The 19,606-nt window shown below is 37.2% G+C and overlaps 1 long non-coding RNA gene across 1 annotated transcript in view; it reads left to right on the top strand.

The window, feature by feature from the left end:
* The first annotated feature begins 346 nt into the window (after window positions 1-346).
* The window catches only part of LOC309487125, a 149,931-nt gene continuing 130,671 nt past the window's right edge, over window positions 347-19,606 (top strand). The window contains exon 1 of the long non-coding RNA XR_014201764.1: window positions 347-674. This is a non-coding gene — a long non-coding RNA (uncharacterized lncRNA). The remainder of the gene's footprint in view (window positions 675-19,606) is intronic.

Below are 19,606 nucleotides of genomic sequence, written 5' to 3'. Positions count from 1 at the left end.
GTGATCCTGCCATGTCTCTTGTCCCATGTTCAAATGTTATGTTGATTAGTCTTCCCTGGTGTTTCAGTTTAACCACACCCCCTTGTTATCTTGTTTAGCTTGTTTTCCCTGTGTATATAACCCTGTCTGTTTTAGTATGTGTTACGGAGTCCTTGTTTTGTTCATACCACTTCAGTTCCCTGTATTCCAGTTTGTTTTCTGTTCTTGGATTGATATTTGGATTTTGACCTTTTTGCATGGAAGACTACGATTTGGATTACCCATAATAAAGAACTTACTGCATTTGGATCTTGCCTGTTCCTTGTGTGGATCGTGACAGTGTCTTGCCTCAGGCTATAATGCAAATCAATTTTTCAACTTTGCAGATTCATCTATGGTAACTTGATATTATAATATTGACGATATATGGCTATTACCTACCACACAAACATTGAATTGAATTAGCATTCTGTAAAACAGTAGCCAATAGGCTACTATAATGACGCTGGCTTGTAAACGTGATCTTTTGGCGTTTGAAAAAAATAAAACCCATGAAATTATATTCATATGACATGCTGAAATATATGCCACTGTACCTGGGATGAAGACATTTCACACGCAACGTAGGCAGTCTGCCCAAGACGTGAGAACTCCTTCTGCAGAGTTCGGGGGTATCGGCTTGTCAACAAATGCACGTGTATCCCCTGGTGTTACCATGACAGATTTTACGATCGCAGTAGAAGACAATAGGTACTGTTTCCCAACTGTAGAGGGACCCCGAGAGTAAAAGCTACTTGGTGTTTTTAAATTACAGTAGTTAATTACTTAGTAATGAGTTAGCAACCAGCATCGAGCTTTAAAAAAAGATGCAAAAGTATGACAGAATGATCCCATGCAACATGTGTCGTAAATCAAACCTGTTCTGGGGGTGTTTGATAGGGGTTTGGTAAAAAATTTAAATATTGTATGTATTATTTAATGAAAATCCTGACCTAGGTCTTCTGTGCATGGCTGCACGTTCATTAAACTTTATTAGTGTCGCAGTTCACTCCGTCTCGCCCCCCCAAAAAACAACAACAAACAAAACAATCTCTGTAATTTCCTGTTATCACTGTAAAGCTGCTTTGAAACAATCTGTAAAGTGCTATATAAATAAAGGTGACTTGACTTGTGATACTTTTGTCTCTTTTATTAGAGCTTAATGCTGGTCACTATTTACTGCCATTATACACTGTAAAAATAAAAGGTGCCTGGAGGAACCTTTTGGGGTTCTTCACTTTGCCACACCGGCGGAACCGTCTGTAGATCCTCTAGGCACCCTTTAAAAAGGGGTGGTTCTCTGAGGAACCACACAGGTTTCCTGAGGAACTCTTCTATAAGGCACTGTGTGGAACCACTGTGGGTGCCTCCAGGAACCAAATTTCAATTTTATTTTATTTGTATTAAATTAATTTCATGTTGTTACTATGGTTACCACCATTAACTTCTATTATAATAAACAAACTGAACCAAATACAAAATAAGAATTGTTTATTACATATTTTAGATCCATTTTAATACATACACTTCCATGCACTTGAAAAAAAAAGCTAGTAATAGATTAATATCAATGAATACACACACACACACAAAATAATACATAAGTAACATGAATAATCAACCATGTGTATACAATAGGCTACACAAGAAAAGACATCTCAACAAAATGCATGGAAAACACATGTTCCATGTAATAAATCAATGTAAAAAATTACAATTTTGACTAATTAAAAATGTCCATCTTCACTTAATTTTAAAACATGTGTTTCAGTCCGCTTGTTAAGTCTGACGTCACTGTTTCCAAGTCCAAAAGCTCTATCAGATGCCAAAAACAAACAACAAACAGTGCTAATATACACTCATTGTGCTGTAATATTCCTGAAAATTATGATCCTAACCTTTATCTCTATTCCGAAATCTCAGATGGTTAGTTATTCAGCTATTTTGAATCATAAAATGTTGAAGTCTGGGATGCCGTGAGACTGGAGACTGAAATGTACACTATGCCTTTTGAAAAGCTTAAATGTGTGACTTGAATCAACAGTTCCCATAAATGGTTGTTGAGTATTCTCAATATCTAGAAACAAGATAGAGAAAGTAGAAGTAGAGGCTTCGACCCGGAAACAGTATTCCTTATGTCACAACAAGCAGAAAACATTTTCCATTTTAACAGAGTTAAAGGTATAGCGGAGGATGTTTTACTTCCTGGTGGGTAACCTATACTATTGGTCCTCCTAATTGTCAATCATTCTGGTGAATCAATCAAACTTTTCAAAAAGTGGAGAGGGCGGGTCTTATCTAAAATTTGGAAAGATCCTCCGCTATACCTTTAAGGTGCAGTAAAATGATCTGTTGTTCTGTGAATGTTCACTGGTGAATTCAGTCATTTCAATAAGAATCCACACGATCAGCAATTTTGTCTTTTTGCCTGTGTAATTTCACGAAATTCACAAATGTGATGCACCTTTACACGCTGCAACATAAAATGCAATCAATTATAAAATCTTCACAAGGGACACGTGAGGTACTTAACGAGTTAGAAAAGTGAAAAGGTGCATCAGCTTCATTTTCTGTTTGCTTTTCCTCTTTTCTGGTGGATGGTCCAGGCACTTCAGTGATTTTCAGGTCTACAGGAGGATTTTTATTCTTGATCAAACTTGTATTTCAGCTTACCGAGATCCCTGCAAAGTACAAAATTTACTGTTAGTAAGGTTATTAAAGTTATTAAATAATTTCCCGAAAGCAGATCTCAGGCATAATGCAACCCGTCACCATTCAATATCACTGCATGAAACACAAGCATACATTTTTTTTGTAATTCATTCAAACTATTCTTATGTACACTTGTCTAGTTCAATTCAATGCAACAATTTATGTAAAAATGGTTAAGCTCCAAAAATGTCCCAGAAAAGATCCTAAAAATAGTCAATGAGTTCACAACTCATGTGTTATGGGTTGTGTTGTAAGTCTTATGAAGTCATATAATAGCTTTTTCCTTTTTTTTGTCGAAAAAGACTAAACTTTAAGTTATAATTCAGGGTTCAAATGTCTTATATTCAAATGCATATGATTAAGGTATAGCCTATAAAAAAATGCATAGCATTATTAGCTCCAAACCTGTGATATTATTTTTCTGAGTAACATGAATGAGATTTGAGAGCATGAGGGAAGATTTTCAGAGAATAACTTATTAAAAAAGTACACAGTCAAACAATACAATTTCACACAGAGAAAGTTCATAGTAATAAAGTACTTGCATGTGGTGTATAGGTAACTTACTGTAATTCAATGTTGCCTCTGAAATGTTCAGATTATTTTAGAAATGTACTGGTTGTTCTGGGGAAACAAAAGAACAAAGCTGATTATTCACAACATAATATTTATTGACCAGTAAATGGCTTTAAAATGGTATTTGAGAGAATGAGGGCACCTGCAGTAGTAAGTAAAGTTAGGCTAAACAAAAACAGACCAAACTAACAAAACTGGCTTTTGTTATTCATAACAAACGCCAATGACGACAGCAGGAATCAGCTACATTAGTTAGGCTATCTCAGCAATTTGAAGACACAGTTTTACAGAATATGTTGAATTGAATGACTAAATCAATCTAAGACAATAAGTCAATAATTTCCATTTGTTCATTAACTTACGTTAGATCAACGTAGTTAGCATCGCGGCTAAAACCTTCATAGCCTACCAGATACTGTGCAATAAACGAGTTGTAAACACTGTAAAAAAGTAGTAATGTATAATCAATTTAGTTTATATATATGTGTGTTTGAATATATAGTGAGTAGACTCTGTATTTATATTTATTTGGCGAGTTTACAAACCTTGTAACGGAGAGCCGAACAAACGGCGGAAGCTTTGATGAGAGGACGGAGCCGTTACCCGATGACGTCGATCAGCTGAGCTTTGTTGCGCGCGAGCAGCGCGAGGATCACTGAAGCGACGACAGCAGAGGAATAGCAGCAGTTTCGTGACAGAATAAAACTTTTCTCCTCCTAGTTCTTCTTCTTCAAATAATAATTTATGAAGAAGTAGGTAAAAATGATTATTTTATTACTATTATTTATTCAATAATAATTAATGAATTCTTCTTATTAATATTATTATAATTTAGTGTTGTTGTTTAAGGTTTAAATTAATCAACAAAATAGGCCTATAGATACTAAATAAATGTAAGCTACCCAGGTGAAAAAGACGTAGGCTACTGTTAAATGTATTAAAAATGCATTAAAGTATATTTGTATTGTAGGCCTACTAAAAACACACTCAAGTACATTTTTAATAGTACGTCTTTTTTCACCTGGGTATGTAGGCTATACTGAATCAAACTTAAGTAGCCTATAATAATAATAATAGGATAATAATATTCTCATTCTGGCCTCACAGAACCATTGGGTTCCTCCAGATGCTGGCTTTAACATAAGAGATCTTCCAGGAACCACTTAAATGTTAAAAGATCTTCCAATAACCCTTTTATCGCATTCAAGTTCCTCTATTTTCCCCCAAAGCACTTCGAGGTCTCATGGTAATGAAAAGGTGACTCCAGAACCTCTGAACTAAATACAAAGTGCTTAAAGGATCCCATAAGTTCCAGCAAGAACCTCAAAGATTGTCAATGCTCCTCCAGTAACCCTACTATAGGAGAAAGAGCTTTGAGGCACTTAAATTACATTTTGAAGTTCCTTGAGTATCCGACAGGATATTTGAGGCTCCTTTAGTTTTTACAGTGTATGGACGAGCAAGACAAAAAACAAAACTTCATTTTGAGGTCAGGAAAATGAAGAAGGGCATTAGAACAACACCAGGGTGAGTAAATGATGACTTTATTTATTTGAGGGTAAACTAACTTTTTAAGTATGTATTCTGTAACAGAGGTTTATGTACTTCACACAGCTATTTCTGAATACATATTCAGCATATTTAGATATATAATTTGGTTTAATATAAATTACTTTTACAGCCAATTTGATTATACTTAAAAATTTGATTAAAAAATGTGACCTTTTTTAAGTTTTTAAGTTAAAATTATATATATATTTTTACAGCGTGCTTATAAGCACTAATCTGAATATTGGAAGGTCAGTGCATTTATATGACATAACATGTATGCCAATTGTCTTTTTCAGATTTCAGAAACCAGAATATTGACTGAACTGGGTTATGAGAGTCATGTCATTGTGTTGACAGATGCATAATTGGAAAATCAGCAGATTCTGTTTCATTTTAAGTTCAATTTCTAAAGCTTTACAGGACCAATAGTGGCTGAAGTTGAAGAAATGCCTATGAAAATGAAGGCGGTTTTCTTTGGAGGTTCTCCATGATTTGCTGTAAAGATCTCCCGCTGGCTCACATCATTACACACTGACTACAGTAAGTGGTCTGATCTGACAGGACTCATCTTGAAGTCTCTTGGATAAGTGGAAACACACTTAAGGTTCAGTCAACACGAACACACACTCCATATGCCTGTGAATGAAACCACAAAGTCCTGCTAGTGTGTTCGAAAGAGGAGTATTTTGTGTGTATTCATGAGTGATAGAGTGTGTTTGGCTCAGGAATTGTATGAGCTGAGCATCTGATTCACATTGCAGATGTGTTTAATTTTAGTTTTATATATAAAAAGACATGAAGGATCTCTTTGACCACCACATCAGAATGCAATAATCAGCACTGCCAGCTGACCTGGGTTAAGCCTGATTATACGAACTCCTATATATGCATGTATCCAAAGGGAAGGTCTCATAACTCTGGGATGTGGAAGCATTTTATTTGGATAGTTCCTCCAGCGGATCCTCCTATAAATGTCCAACAGACCATCTGTTACTTATGTGAAGTGTCAGCAGTGATTCTGATGATGAGCTACAGTTCAATATATACTATAAAGCTATAAAGTAACACCCAGTTTCATATTTTGCAAATTATTCATAGAGTCATAACTGATGATAACATATAATACTGAGTTTCCTTGCGAGAAAAACAGATCCGGCTGGCCAGGCCGTATTCTTCTTTCTTCCAGTCAAATGCACCAAACACAAGCAGATCATCCATGAATGCTCATACTCTGCACTATTGCTGATGCTATCTCGTGCTCTTTACTGTTAACATTTTGTTCAGCACCATAATATTTGCACTACCTCAGCATCTGACTCTGGCACAAAATATCTAGATACTTGGATTTTCAAGAAGTTTGCATTTGTGTTTTGGTTGATTATCATATGGCTTTTATGGCTCATATAGTCTGATATAGTGAGAATATGCAGCATTGCACTGTATACTGTATATCAGACTAAATTAAATATGGAGTTTATACTCGAGAAGGAAAAACACCTCAGTTTTATTCAGAGGCCCAAACTGAGCAAAAATATGCAATTTGGTGCTGATGCTGATATTTATATGGCCAAAAAGTAAGATGAAATTCTTATATCTTATAATATAAATCAGTGAGATCTTTATAATTGTATAGCAGACTCATTTATGCATATAAACATCAGTTCTGTCATGACAACTCTCGAGTGTTTGGCATGGTAATGAATACAATGGGTTAGGGTTAGGTTAGAGATATGTTTGGTCTTAGCAGAGTAGACCTGCTAAATACAGAGACTTGCTCCTGCCAATACATACATGACACACTGCTGTGAGCATGTAATGCAAGGGCTTACATGAATTACCTGTAGTAGTAGCAGCAATATCTCTTAGGGTGTGTACTCACACTAGCCAGTTTGAACCGTGCCCGAGTGCGTTTGACCACCAAAGCGCGGTTCGTTTGACTAGTGTGAGTGCTCCGAACCGTGCCCGGGCGCGGCTCGATTAGCCGGCCCTGGCCCGCTTGGAAGAGGTGGGCCAGAGCACGGTTCAGTTGGACTCGGGCGCGGTTCGCATGCAGTGTGAGCGCTAACCGTGCTGGACTCCATTGTGTTCAGTGAGAGCGCCGCTCTTCCTGTTTATCCCGAAACCGTCGCACCATAATGAAGTAAGCGTGCTCCGGCACGAATGCTGAAACCCTATGTGAGTGCAGGCCAGAGGGGGAGTGGGGAGGGGGGACAATCGTACTCGGGCCCGGTTCATGGCAACCGTGCCTAGTGTGAGTACACCCTTACATGGTCAGCATCTATACAGGTGGAGCTGGGGAAGGTGGAGGGTTTCAGAAAGCGTGCTGCAAACTGCTACAATTTACATTTACATTTAGTCATTTAGCAGACGCTTTTGTCCAAAGCGACTTACAAATTAGGACTAAATTAAGCGAGTCATCGTGAAGAGGCAAAAAAAACAATAGATGCTGACCAGGGGTCTCATTTATAAAACTGTGTGTAGGATCATTACTAAAAGTGTACATGACTAACTTAATTCAATTATGGACAGTGGTTCCACACAAGCAAATAATTTTTTCTTAACATTAATGGAATTTTTTTGAATCAATGTAAGCTCCTTGTGTTGTGACAACACAACTGAATGAGAAATAATCTATGTGAAATAGTAATGTCCAACCAAATCAATGGAATTGCTTCCCTGTAACTTAAACCGGTTAAGTTTAGTGAACATGCTTTAGTTTATTTAAAACTGCACTGAAAAATAAAACTGTGTAGGATTTACATGATTTCTCAAATGAATTTCTAGACTATAACTAGCTATTAGCTAATAATATCACTTACTGACATATTAAATGCTAAGATTTATATGCTCCTTCAGCCACAAAAATTCAGCTTATTTGCATCAGTCTACAGCCTAACCAAATGCTTCACTCTTCTCCACAATGGTAACCCACTGTAATTTAAATGGTTCTAATAATTCCAATGTAATTGAACATTAAACACAATTACACACTATCAAGTCTTCCCCTTTCCTCATTTTCTCAAAAACATAAAATAACACTTAATTTCAACATTTATTCTCTCTTAATTCAGCTATATGCAAAGCATGCTGGGAACTAACAAGCACCGCCCAGTTTCAGTTAATGCAACACAAATCATTCATGTAATCCAACACAAACGGATTAAGTAATCTTAAATTTGACATATTTAAACAGATTGAACACAAACAAATTAAGTTTGGACAAAATGTATAGCAATTGTGTTGCTTAAGCTCATTTTAATGAAGCAATTTGAACAAGCAGCCAAATATTTATTTTTTCATTGCAATATATTAAAAGCATTCCAGAACAGACTTTCCGAAATACTAACAGAAATGAAAGACTTTGCCTTTAGATGAACTTTATATTTTCTCTGACGCCATGCACCCTGCCACCTTCTTCGCACGCCGTCTTCATCCAGTACGTTGGAAATCGTCACATCTGGGGTTTTTTTAATTGCGAAATTAAACCCTTTACATTAGTTTAACGATTGATAATTAAGTATAGTGGAAAATTGGTGGTAAAAGAAATATATGTGTGTTACTTCAACAAAAAATATTGGGGTAAAAAGAACAGTGCCATGAAACAATTTTTTTGAGTGCATATTCATCCATCTGATACCATGTTTAACGGTACAAGAATGAGATATGGATGTGCCATCATATTACATTCCTAAAAATCATTTAGCCTATCCTTGCCTTGTTTTTGAATAAATAAATCAACTAGTATAAAATACATTTCAGAGAAAGTTTTTCTCAATCTTTTCCACTGGCCAAATAGTATTTTTAATTGCTTTATATTTTTAATGGAAACAGATAGGCCTTATTGTGCATTATTGATCATTATTTGTGCGAAAATATTTTCTCAGACCACGAGTTCTGCTATTATCATGAGCTAAGCAATCCTCTCTTTAAAACATTAAAACACAGCAAGCCACAGGAAAAGTGTTCAAAAGCATCGCATCCACTACAAATATTTATATTTATTAGAATATAAAAAAATGTTGTAACTTCTCCGTAATGATTTCATAATTTAAGTTCTTAACTCAGTGTAGATCAGATTTATTTAAACTGTTATAGTGAACATGCACTGTATTTATGATTAGGACTCATCATGAAGATTTAAAGTGGTTTTCCTTCATCTACCGTCAGTCCCTCAGCTCACCATCGGTGTCGCCAAACTGCTCCGTCTCCCAAATGTTCGTGCGCATAGGTCAGAGTTTGCGTGCAGGTGTGCAAATTGTCCCGTCAAGTTTGTTTTCATAAATCACAACTTATGTGTTGGAAGTGGCGTACGCCTCTTTCAGGGCCTGTTTTGTGCATACGCAACAGTTATAAATGAGGCCCCTGGTATTTGAAAGTTGAGGAGCAAGCTCATTGGCTACTAATACAGCAGGACCAATCAGCTGTGCCCTATAGAATTATGTGATTTAAAGCAGATTGAGTTAAGGACAGAACGTTTAATTTATCATTCTAGATCTGCCAAAACTATGTCTTATGGCTTTTTTTAATGCTTTTATAATCAAAGCTTTGTTTATATTATGGAAGCAAACCATATAATGCAATGAAATGCAATGATGATTCAGAGAAATAAGTGTTCCTCAAAAGCCTGATACACTCACCGGCAGCTTAGGTACACCTATTCAACTACTTGTTAACACAGATATCTAATCAGCCAATCCCATGACAACAACTCACTTGATCTCTAGAGTTAACAGAGAATGGTCAGAAAAAGAGAAAATATCCAGTTCTGTGGGAGAACATGTCTTGTTGATGTCAGAGGTCAGAGGTCAGAGGAGAATGGCCAGACTGGTTCAAGCTTACAGAAAGGCAACAGTAACTCAAATAAGCACTCATATCTCAACCTGGAAGCAGAAGAGCTACAGCAGCAGAACACACTCCTGTCAGATGAGAACAGCAAACTGATACTACAATTCACACAGACTCATCAAAATTGGGCTCCTTAGTACCAATTGAGCTTTGTTCAAACACCACAGCACACCTGAGTATTCTTTCTGATCATGTCCATCTCTTTATAACCACAGTGTACAGTCTTCTGATGACTTCCAGCAGGATAACGCTCCTTGTCACAAAGCTCAAATCATCTCAAACTGGTTTCTTGAACATGTTCACTTTACTCAAATGGCCTCCACAGTCACCAGATGCCAATCCAGTAGAGCAGCTTTGGGATGTGGAGGAACGGGAGATTCACATCATGGATGTTCAGCGATAAATCTGCAGCAACTGTGTGATGCGATCAGGACAATATGGAGCAAAATCTCTGAGGAATGTTTCCAGCACCTTGTTGAATCTGTGCCATGAAGAATTACTGCAGTTCTGAAGGCAAGAGAGGGTCCAACACGGTACTAGCAAGGTGTACCTAATAAAGTGTCGGGTGAGTGTGTATAATATTTGACACTCACATTATTGTCAGGTAACTCTGATAAATGGAGGACTCAAAAGTGGTGAATAAACAAACGTGAAAAGTTTCAGTAAACTTTGTAACACAAAATAAATGTAAAAATAAATGATTCTCAGTATGGTGGTTCCCGTGCGCACACAGACAGAGGACATTAGCACAGGACGACCACAGAAAGACGGGCTCCGAATACAGCAAGCGAGACAGCTACAGACTCCTCGTCTTAGGTTCCTGAGCACAAATAACAAGCAGGTAAGTAACACACATGAAAGAGAGCACAGAACATGAGACAAATACACGGCAAAGATAGTGATCAACTGACAACAAGAGGTAGACACAGCTGGAAATATAAAGGGTAAGGGAAACAAGCAACAGGTGGAGGAGATCAGCTTGTGCTCAGTGCGACCAGGCAACACTGACTGCTCAATTCACAAGCTGGAGAAAATGACAGGACCATGACACCAGAGAAGAACCAGTGACACACCCTGACCCGTGACAATTATTACATGATTTATCTAAAAAAGGAAGTATGGATCACCAAGTAAGTCTAGGTTGCATCACTTCAGTAAGTATTCATCTTGAAAAATTACTAACAATATAAAAATTAATCTTACGTTTACATTATAAAAATCAGTGAATATTTCACAGCAAAAAGACACATGAACCACAATCTAAAGGTCTACATACTAAAAGGCCTTTTACTTGCTAAATAAAGTATAATTTATCAATCAGACGACAGAAGGCATTTTTCAGCAAAGCTTTGACCATGTTGAGAATTTAGAGGCCTGAGAAATTTGCAAATCAAAAATTATACAGTAGGCTTAATAGGGTTAATATTTTGCACATAATTTGCAGGTTTTGCTATTAAGCTCTGTTTATGTTTCTGTGACCAGGATCAGGCCTGCTTTTGGACACAATGCTTTGCATTTGTTTCTGTAGTTTTAATGTTTGTTACAGTGAAAGCAGTGACGCTGAGCAGTAACAGTAACTTAATTATCCTAGACAATCCATCCTGTCCAACTTCTAACTTCATATATGAAATAGTACAATGACCTTGAGTACAAAAAGTAAATAACGAGTTGGACTTGAATGGGCCTTTTCACTCAAGTGTGAAAGATTCAGATTCACTTTCTGTGTGACAGCAGGATAGCATTTGGTATAAAACACTTTAAGAATCTTTATTAATTTGTCATTTTTAAAACTTTATTTTAATGACAATGATTAAGGTTTTCGTCGTTGGTTATTCCCTGTTCCTGTTTTGCCTGATGGTTTCTGATTTGAATTATGCACCTGTTCCATGTTATGTTGATTAGTCCCCGTGTGCATTTAAGCCCTTAGTTCCTTCTGTTCATTGTTCAGTGTTGTCAATGATGTACATGGATGTTTGCTATGCTTATTATTCCTGTGATGTTATGATTAAAGACTAATTTTGTTTAATTCTCTGTCATTGTGCTATTACTACAGACACATCCGGACAGAACTATAGTAACTATGTTATTTTGTAGTGGACATTTTGGTTTAAAAAAAAATCTTAAAAACTTCAGTGTTTTGTTTAGAAACAGGACAGAAAGAGGTTTACATACCCCAAAAGAGGGACTTGCACTAAATTTATGCGGTTATTATAATTGATACAATGTTATGGAGCAAATGGCAGCATACAACTAACAACTGGATTTCTGTGTAAATATTCCCAGGCCTTCTCCGTGAACGATTGACCTATCAAGTATATATATCGCAAGACTAGTGTGTGTTTTCCAATGTACGCTGTGGCATTTAGACTCATACATGTGTGTGTTTGAAGACGAGTGTGTGTGAATGCTGGAGAATCACTTATTTTCTGCATTCCTGTGGCCGACTGCAGTGAGGAAGTATTGCTGAGAAACCGTGAGTGTGTAAACACACAGGAGCTGTCTGATTCTCACCCTACTGAGACCACACTGCCCTCCTTTGACACTGGACAGCACATGCCTCATCTGTGTGTGAGTGAATGAGACAGCCAAAATAAGAGACTTGTATAAGAGAGAATGTAGTTCAGCCAGAATTATCCCTACTATTGTTAGTATTCTCATCAAAACACTTCCGTCCAATGATCTCTAATTTGTGTTCTTGCTGAGCACAATTTACCAGACGTATGAAGTGTTTACATTCATTGAATGGAGAACAGTTATTTTCTGAATTTATCAGGATATTTATGACATTTTGTTAAACCTCTATTTTTAACTGTCTACAGTAACAAACATTGAAAATACACACTGGCCATTTTTTAAATGGAAATTACATCGCAACATTTATTTCCATCGAAAGGGTCATCAATGTTTGGTCAGGATCTTGTATTGTCAATGCAAGAGTCCAGCACTCTGTAAAGTCTCCTCCAGCACATCCCAAACCCTTTCAGTGAATTTAAGCTCTGGACTCAGAGGAGAAAACGATTCTTCATGCTCCTCACAACCGTTCTTTCACAATCTGAGCCTGAGGAATCTTGACATTGTCATCCTGGAATATATAAAGTGGAAGAGAGGCCGCACTATGCTTAAATATATTTTTATTTGCACAGACGCGTTTCGGCGTGTGCCTTCTTCAGTGTGCCTGGAATATGGCCATGATGTGTCTTCCTTTATGGTTGTTTAAGAAATGAAAAGCCACACATTCCATCAATTAGGGTTAGAAGAACTGTTTCCAAATACTGTATAGAACATGCTAGAAACATAATAATCACTACAATAATGATCCAATCATAGACTCTTAAGCTTTTGCCTAAGTTAAATCCAAAGGTTTTTTTTTTGTTTGTTTTTTGGACGGGCAGTGTATATTATACAGTGTTTGTGTGTGTGCGTTCTTGTATATATGGTTTATGAGGCCATAAATGTGTAAAATGGCATGGGTATTACAACGAAAACATAGTTTATGAGGACATCTCCTGTATCCTCAAACCAAACGACTTGCATACTAAATGGTGTTTAAAAAAAAAAAAAAAAAAAGGCAAAAGTTGTCTGTGATGGGTAGGTTTAGGTTTAGGTTTAGGGGTAGGGTTATAGGGGGATAGATTATACAGTTTGTACAGAAAAACCATTACGCCTACGGAGAGTCCCTGCAAACGCGTGTGTGTGTGTAAAATGCATGAATTTGATTGTTTAAAGGGGTCATATATTGGTACATGCACTTTTACAAGTTGATTGTACTGAAATGTGTGTTGGCAGTGCCTGTACACAACCATCATAAAATGATAAAAATCCATCCAGTGTTTTTTTTTTTTAATCTTCTTATATGTTTTCCCGTCTCAAATCAAGCCGTTCGACCGTGTGACGCCCCTCCCACGATTGTTGATTGACAGCAACGTTTCAACACAGACCCGCTCTTGCTCGTGAGCGAGCTGTCAATCATACTCCGCGCGGACCGGCGCGGTCATTGTTGATACGCTGGCTGGAGCACTGTCTATGAGCAGAATGGCGTCTAAGCGATTGTGGTGTTCTGTTCTTGGGTGTAATAACGAAGCATCATTTTGATGTTCCTAAATCCAAACCGCTGGAGACGCAGTGGCTGAGTTTGTTTTCGAAGGGAATATTCCCCAAGATCAACGTCAATGCTTTCATGTTTGCGCGAATCCTTTCACACACCAGACTGCTTTATAAACGAGGGTCAGTAAAGCCGGTTTTGCTAAGAAGCTGCTCCTGAAAAAAGGATCGGTACCAACTATTCATGTTCCTGCTGCACCTGCAGAACTGAAGTGAGTGTAACGTTTTATTAACCTTTATATTAATATTTATATTAATCTTTGCAAATCGCTTGCACGCTTCACGATGAATGCGGCTGTTTACACTCAGGGTACATCACGGCATGTTTTCTATGTACGACGTTCTCAATATAATTAATAATCCCACGTTTATAATAAACAACGCGTTATGGTTATTGTGTTATGGTTATAACAAACGGTGTACGCACAGAACAGAGGGGCGGGGTGAGCAAAGCTCATTATCATTTAAAGACACATGCACTTAAACGGCGTGCTGAAAACAGAGCTGTTTTTGACCAGGTAAAATTAGTGTTTTCTTACAATACTAATGAGAATTTTTAATTAAAGTATATTACAAACTTTTAATTTAGACCCTAAAGAATCATATTAGCTTGTACAAAAATGGCATTATATGACCCCTTTAACTGCAACATTCAGCTGCATATTTGGGAATGACCACTGTCAAGGGTAATTCTCACTCATACAGGAGAACAATGTTTCCTTCATAGCTGTTCTCATGTCTCTCTGTGCTCTCTAAGAGCAAGCTATTTAAATAACTCGCATCAATATTTCAAGTAAACTGACTTGTTTTGTGTTTCCCAAAGAAACCCCAGAACAGGACCAGAGATTATAACAGAATGGATTGATACGAGCATATCTGCAAACAATTTACACCGTTTCTTTTCCACAGCTCCAGTGCTTTTGTTCACCAGTTTATCATTTTTATGGCTATATAGAGATTTGAGCAGTGGCAAGCAAATAGACAAGAAAACCCAAAGCAAACAGTGACTCATCCAGCTCCTGAGTGTTTATGAAGCATGTCTGTGAGAGCACTGAAGGGATTGGAAGACCACGCTAGTCATTTAACTCACCCGTGATCATCTCAACGAGGATCTGCTGTGGTGTTTGAGGACATGTATGCTAAATCATCACTATGGAATTCTGGGATTGATATGGCATTTATGTTGACAGGCTGCAAATGATGTGGTTTGATACCCCTATTTAAGGCTTGAACCTCCTAATGGAAATCAAAACACAAGGTTAGAGGGGTTCAGGTTTCAAGTTTAAAGGACAATAAACAATTTTGGCACCATCAAAGTAAACTCTGGGTCCTGAAGCTAAACCAGTTGAGGACCACTGGCCTAACAGACAAGCAGTGTTGACTGGTGTAAATTTGAATGGTATGCATAAAATCTGTGGGCATCACAGTCCCATATCCTATGTGTCGTAAAGGCTTAGTTTGACTAAAGGGTCTGGAAGCACATGAGAGTGAAAGCATGTGTGTGTGTTTGTGATCTGTCGGACGACCCAAACTGCCTCTGACATTGCCAAGTCCACTTTGGCAGACAGAGCAGCGAGAGAGAGAGTGGCATGCTGGGAAACACTTTGGTGCTGTTTTTGATTGGTCATGGAGAGACTGTACTCATTAAATTGATCAGTTTTTTGATGATTCAGTGAATATAAGTGAAGTGAGGACTTTAAGTTTCAGAGCAAAGAATGATAGTCAGGGCATTTACAGGAAGTGCCATGAAATCACCAATTCTAGCCCAAGTTGGTTCTCATCAGAATTTAGATTTTCTGCTTTCATTCTAGTCGTATAGTGTGTCACACCCCCCCACTGTTAAGAAAACAAGATAATCGAGGTGAAGCGATTATTGTGCCGCTGCCGCACTCCGTCCAGCGCACTATACTTTCATTCACAGCGGTGACAAACTTAACATTCAAATCAGCCGAATAAGTGAGTGATGTAAAATGCAGTCTACTGTTGCTAAATTTCGGGACATGCTTGATATTACACACAAATATGTAAAAATGCCGTTTTGGTAAGTATCCTCGTACACACAGTTGGCTATGTCTTAAGTGATTGTAAAGATTTGAGAAAGCGCGTTTGAAACGCGTGTGTAACAGTATATTGGATCCATGCAGCTCGACTGCTGCAGTCATTAATGTTAATCAAACAAGAAAAGACAAAGATAAATTCATTCTGCTCTTAAATTAATAACTTTTAGTTTAGTCTATATTTAATGTATACAGTAGTGTTATCTTTGATTAATTTATTACATTTTTATTGTAGGCTATTACTTATAGCCACTATTAGTACATATGAATACCACTGTTAGTACATCTTCCTTGAAAAACCTAAAGCACTGATTATTTCATTTGTATTTTTTTCTTCTTCTTTTTTTCGGTTTTGTTTGTAATTAGTTTCTTGGTTCTTATTTTATTTACTTGTCTTCTGTAACTTTTTTGAGGATTTTTTATTTACATTAATTAAGGGTAGTATTATGTTTTGCTGAAGTATCGATAATTGTGAAATTTCACTGACATTTAAATTTACTCATATCATGAAACAAGACTTTGATCATATCACCCACCAATAATAATTGTGATTTCAATATTGACCAAAATAATCGTGATTATGATTTTTGCCATAATCAGGCAGCCCCAATAACAACTTTGCCAGCACAAAAATACTGAAATTAAAATAAAATTAAAATAAACAAACTATAAAACAATGGAAAAAAGTCAGAGTGAAAACTTATGAAAATTAAAAGTAAACTGATGAAAATCAAAACTATAATAACCCTGCACATCAGTCTTTATATTTGTGCCTTTTTATTCAAATGGCTAGGGAAAATGTTCTGGATTTTTATATACTTGAACTACACACAAATTAGTCTTTGTTTCATAACTCAAAAAAACATTGGGATAAAAATAAATAAAAATCAAACAAGCCTGTCTCAATAATCCATGTCTATGTCACCTCCAGTTGTCTTATCTTCTGGAAGAAAGTAGTAAAAACAACAAAAACAACTAAATACTGAAACTGAAAATAGTGGATGGTGCATATAGTGCATGCACATATGTATGTTGTCGTTAACTCTAAAAAATAAAATAAAAAGGGTTTAGTCTTCCATGACCCTTTAAAGGAACAATGTGTGAACATTTTATCTGAGTATGCCTGATGTAATCGCTATGGATTTATTGCTGATTGCTAGCTTTGATTATCTGCTGCATTAGTGTCTGCGCACACACACACACACACACACACACACACACTTTTCCAAACTCATACCACATGCTGTCACAGATGACATTTCTCCCTGTTTTCCTGCACTGAAGGTCATGCCAGGGTCGCTCCAGGAAACAGGGTGTGGAGGGACTCAGCGGGACTGCTGAACTCCTGCTGTCTGTATGGGCTGAGGGGTCAAAGGTTGCAAAGACACAACAGGAGAGCACTCAGTCCTGCCTCAAAGCTACAAAGAGCCTCTCGTAGAAAGACAGGCCCTCATCCGTCAACACTTCACTCACAATTTCTCATACGTCAAGTCAAGTCACCTTTATTTATATTTTGTTGGATGAATATCTGAACATGCAATATATCAAAAGAAAGAACAGATCTTCTGCTTTTAATCAAAAAATCCAGTTTTTTCTAGCTTTGTGCATTCTTTTTTGTTATCAACACATGAATGTGGGTAAGTGTCATATATAAGCTAAATTTAAAGCAAAAAGCTGAGAAAATCGCATTTTGTCAAAGACTACATCCAGATCGGATTCAGAACGATGATCAAAACACAGATGGAGTAGATCGAGTCCATCAACACCCCCACATCCACAGTCCTAAAACTCGTCCTGGGTCGACATTTCATTCAGTAACATTAGACAGTTTTGATTTATATGCTGTTTAGTGTTGATGATCGCGTTATTTGCTTACATTTGATATCGCTTGTTTCTGCTTCTTCTTCACCTGTGTTTTAATCAGGAGATTCTGTCCTCTTTCAGAAGATGCCCAATAGCGCCCCCTACCATATAACAGTGAAAACACTGAAAGCCAGAATATTCCTTCAATGGCAGGGAAGCGTTTTCTCATAAATTACGGAAAATTCCGTTAATGGCGGGGAAAGAGTTAAGTGTATTATAAACCTGTACTAAGTTAGCCAAAGGTGACCGTGCAAGGAACCCAAACTCCATCAGCTGACAGAAATGGAGAAAAACCTTGGGAGAAACTATAGGCTCATTCTGGGTACCAGTTCTCCTCTGGCCAAATGCACAAACATGGTATGATTTTGAATGCTTTTTACATAGTATACTTTTTTTTTCTTTTTTTTATCCAGTAATGTATAATGAGATGATATTGATGTGAAAAATGCATGTTAGAAAGCTAACTCTGTGGACTTCCCCTGTTTGGAGTAACCTATTCTCTTTTTTTATTATTAAATATGACAGCTAACTCACTCTAGCTGCTTCCAGTAATGTTCAAAGTAACAGTAAGGTTTTCATCATCTCTTTTGTTATTTGTTTCTGAATTCAGAGGTGGCAAAGTGTTGCAGAGCCTCTGACCCAGCTAACCATGTTTGGTCTCCTCCGCCAGCACAGAGGGAGCTCGAAAAGAAACATTCCCTCTCTAATCCCCAAACACTTCCCTAAATGTTTCTCCAGCATTGTGTGCAGGTTCTGTGAGCATTGCTCAGCAGAGGTCCTGCTCTTTAAAGGAACTGGCTGGCGGGAGGTTTAACGTATGGCCTCTGCTAAAGCTATCAGTGTGAGTACTGGTGTGGTCTGGCCCACTAAGCAGATAAGTGTAAATATGGAAGAAATAAAGAAAACCAAACCCTATTTCTGTAAATGGGAGCTTGCGTTAGCGATAGCAAACCTCATTGCTCATAGGGAGCAGTAAGGTTACCTTCAAATATCTGTGCTATTAAAGGAAATTCTAGATATAAACGTACCAACTTTGACTACTTGTTCAGTTGATTTGCTTATACTTCATTCCAGATAATCTTTCAGCAAATCAGCTTCCAATCTGCTTGTCACCAGAACATCACACATTTTCTTATACTCCATGTTGTCATCTCAGTACAAGCTCATGTTTTCTAGCTGGCTACGCTGGAGAAATGCTCAAACCATTTAATTAAAAAAATTTAAGTAAGCATTTATTTTATGATTACAGGTTGTGTGGTTAGACGACAGTGCGTCCATTCAAAGCAGAAGAAAATATCTTCATGACTCTTTGTTGGTTATTTTCATCCTCACAATATCCGCCAACTTTGCATGTCTTGCTATGACAGCTTTGCCTGTGAGGATGCGAGCTGCTTCATTCACACAGCTAAAACTAAACTAGTCTCATGTGGAAAATCTGATGTTTCACTATACTATTTCACAGTCAATCAAAAGTACAAGGTTCAAAAATAAGGAGTGCCTTTTTGGCAGCAAAAAAAAGATGACCAGGACAGTTGTTGGAATTGAGATTCATCTTTACAAAAGTTTATTATTTGCACATGTTCTAGAGTATTGCCCATACACTCAGATAATTTGATAACATACAAGTTTAAGACACAAACACAAAAATAACTCAATTCTGAAAGTTTTCTGTGTGTGCGAGTGTATGCACACAGAAAACCGCCTCTCAGACAGTGTGCGAGAACTGAATACAGACAAAGTTAAATCAAAACATCCATCTTGGTGAGCATTCACATAAACGCATTTGATTATGTCGTGAACATAAGCAGTTGGGAGTAAATCAGATGTGTATTAAGATATTGGATAAGTGCCTGCTTCTGTCCTTCATGTCAAATGACAAACAC

The sequence above is a fragment of the Leuciscus leuciscus genome, assembly GCF_965113295.1.
Source record: "Leuciscus leuciscus genome assembly, chromosome: 22".
NCBI classification, from domain to species: domain Eukaryota; kingdom Metazoa; phylum Chordata; class Actinopteri; order Cypriniformes; family Leuciscidae; genus Leuciscus; species Leuciscus leuciscus.
The sequence above is the reverse complement of the archived record's forward strand: the minus strand, read 5'-3'. Positions and strand labels throughout refer to the sequence as shown.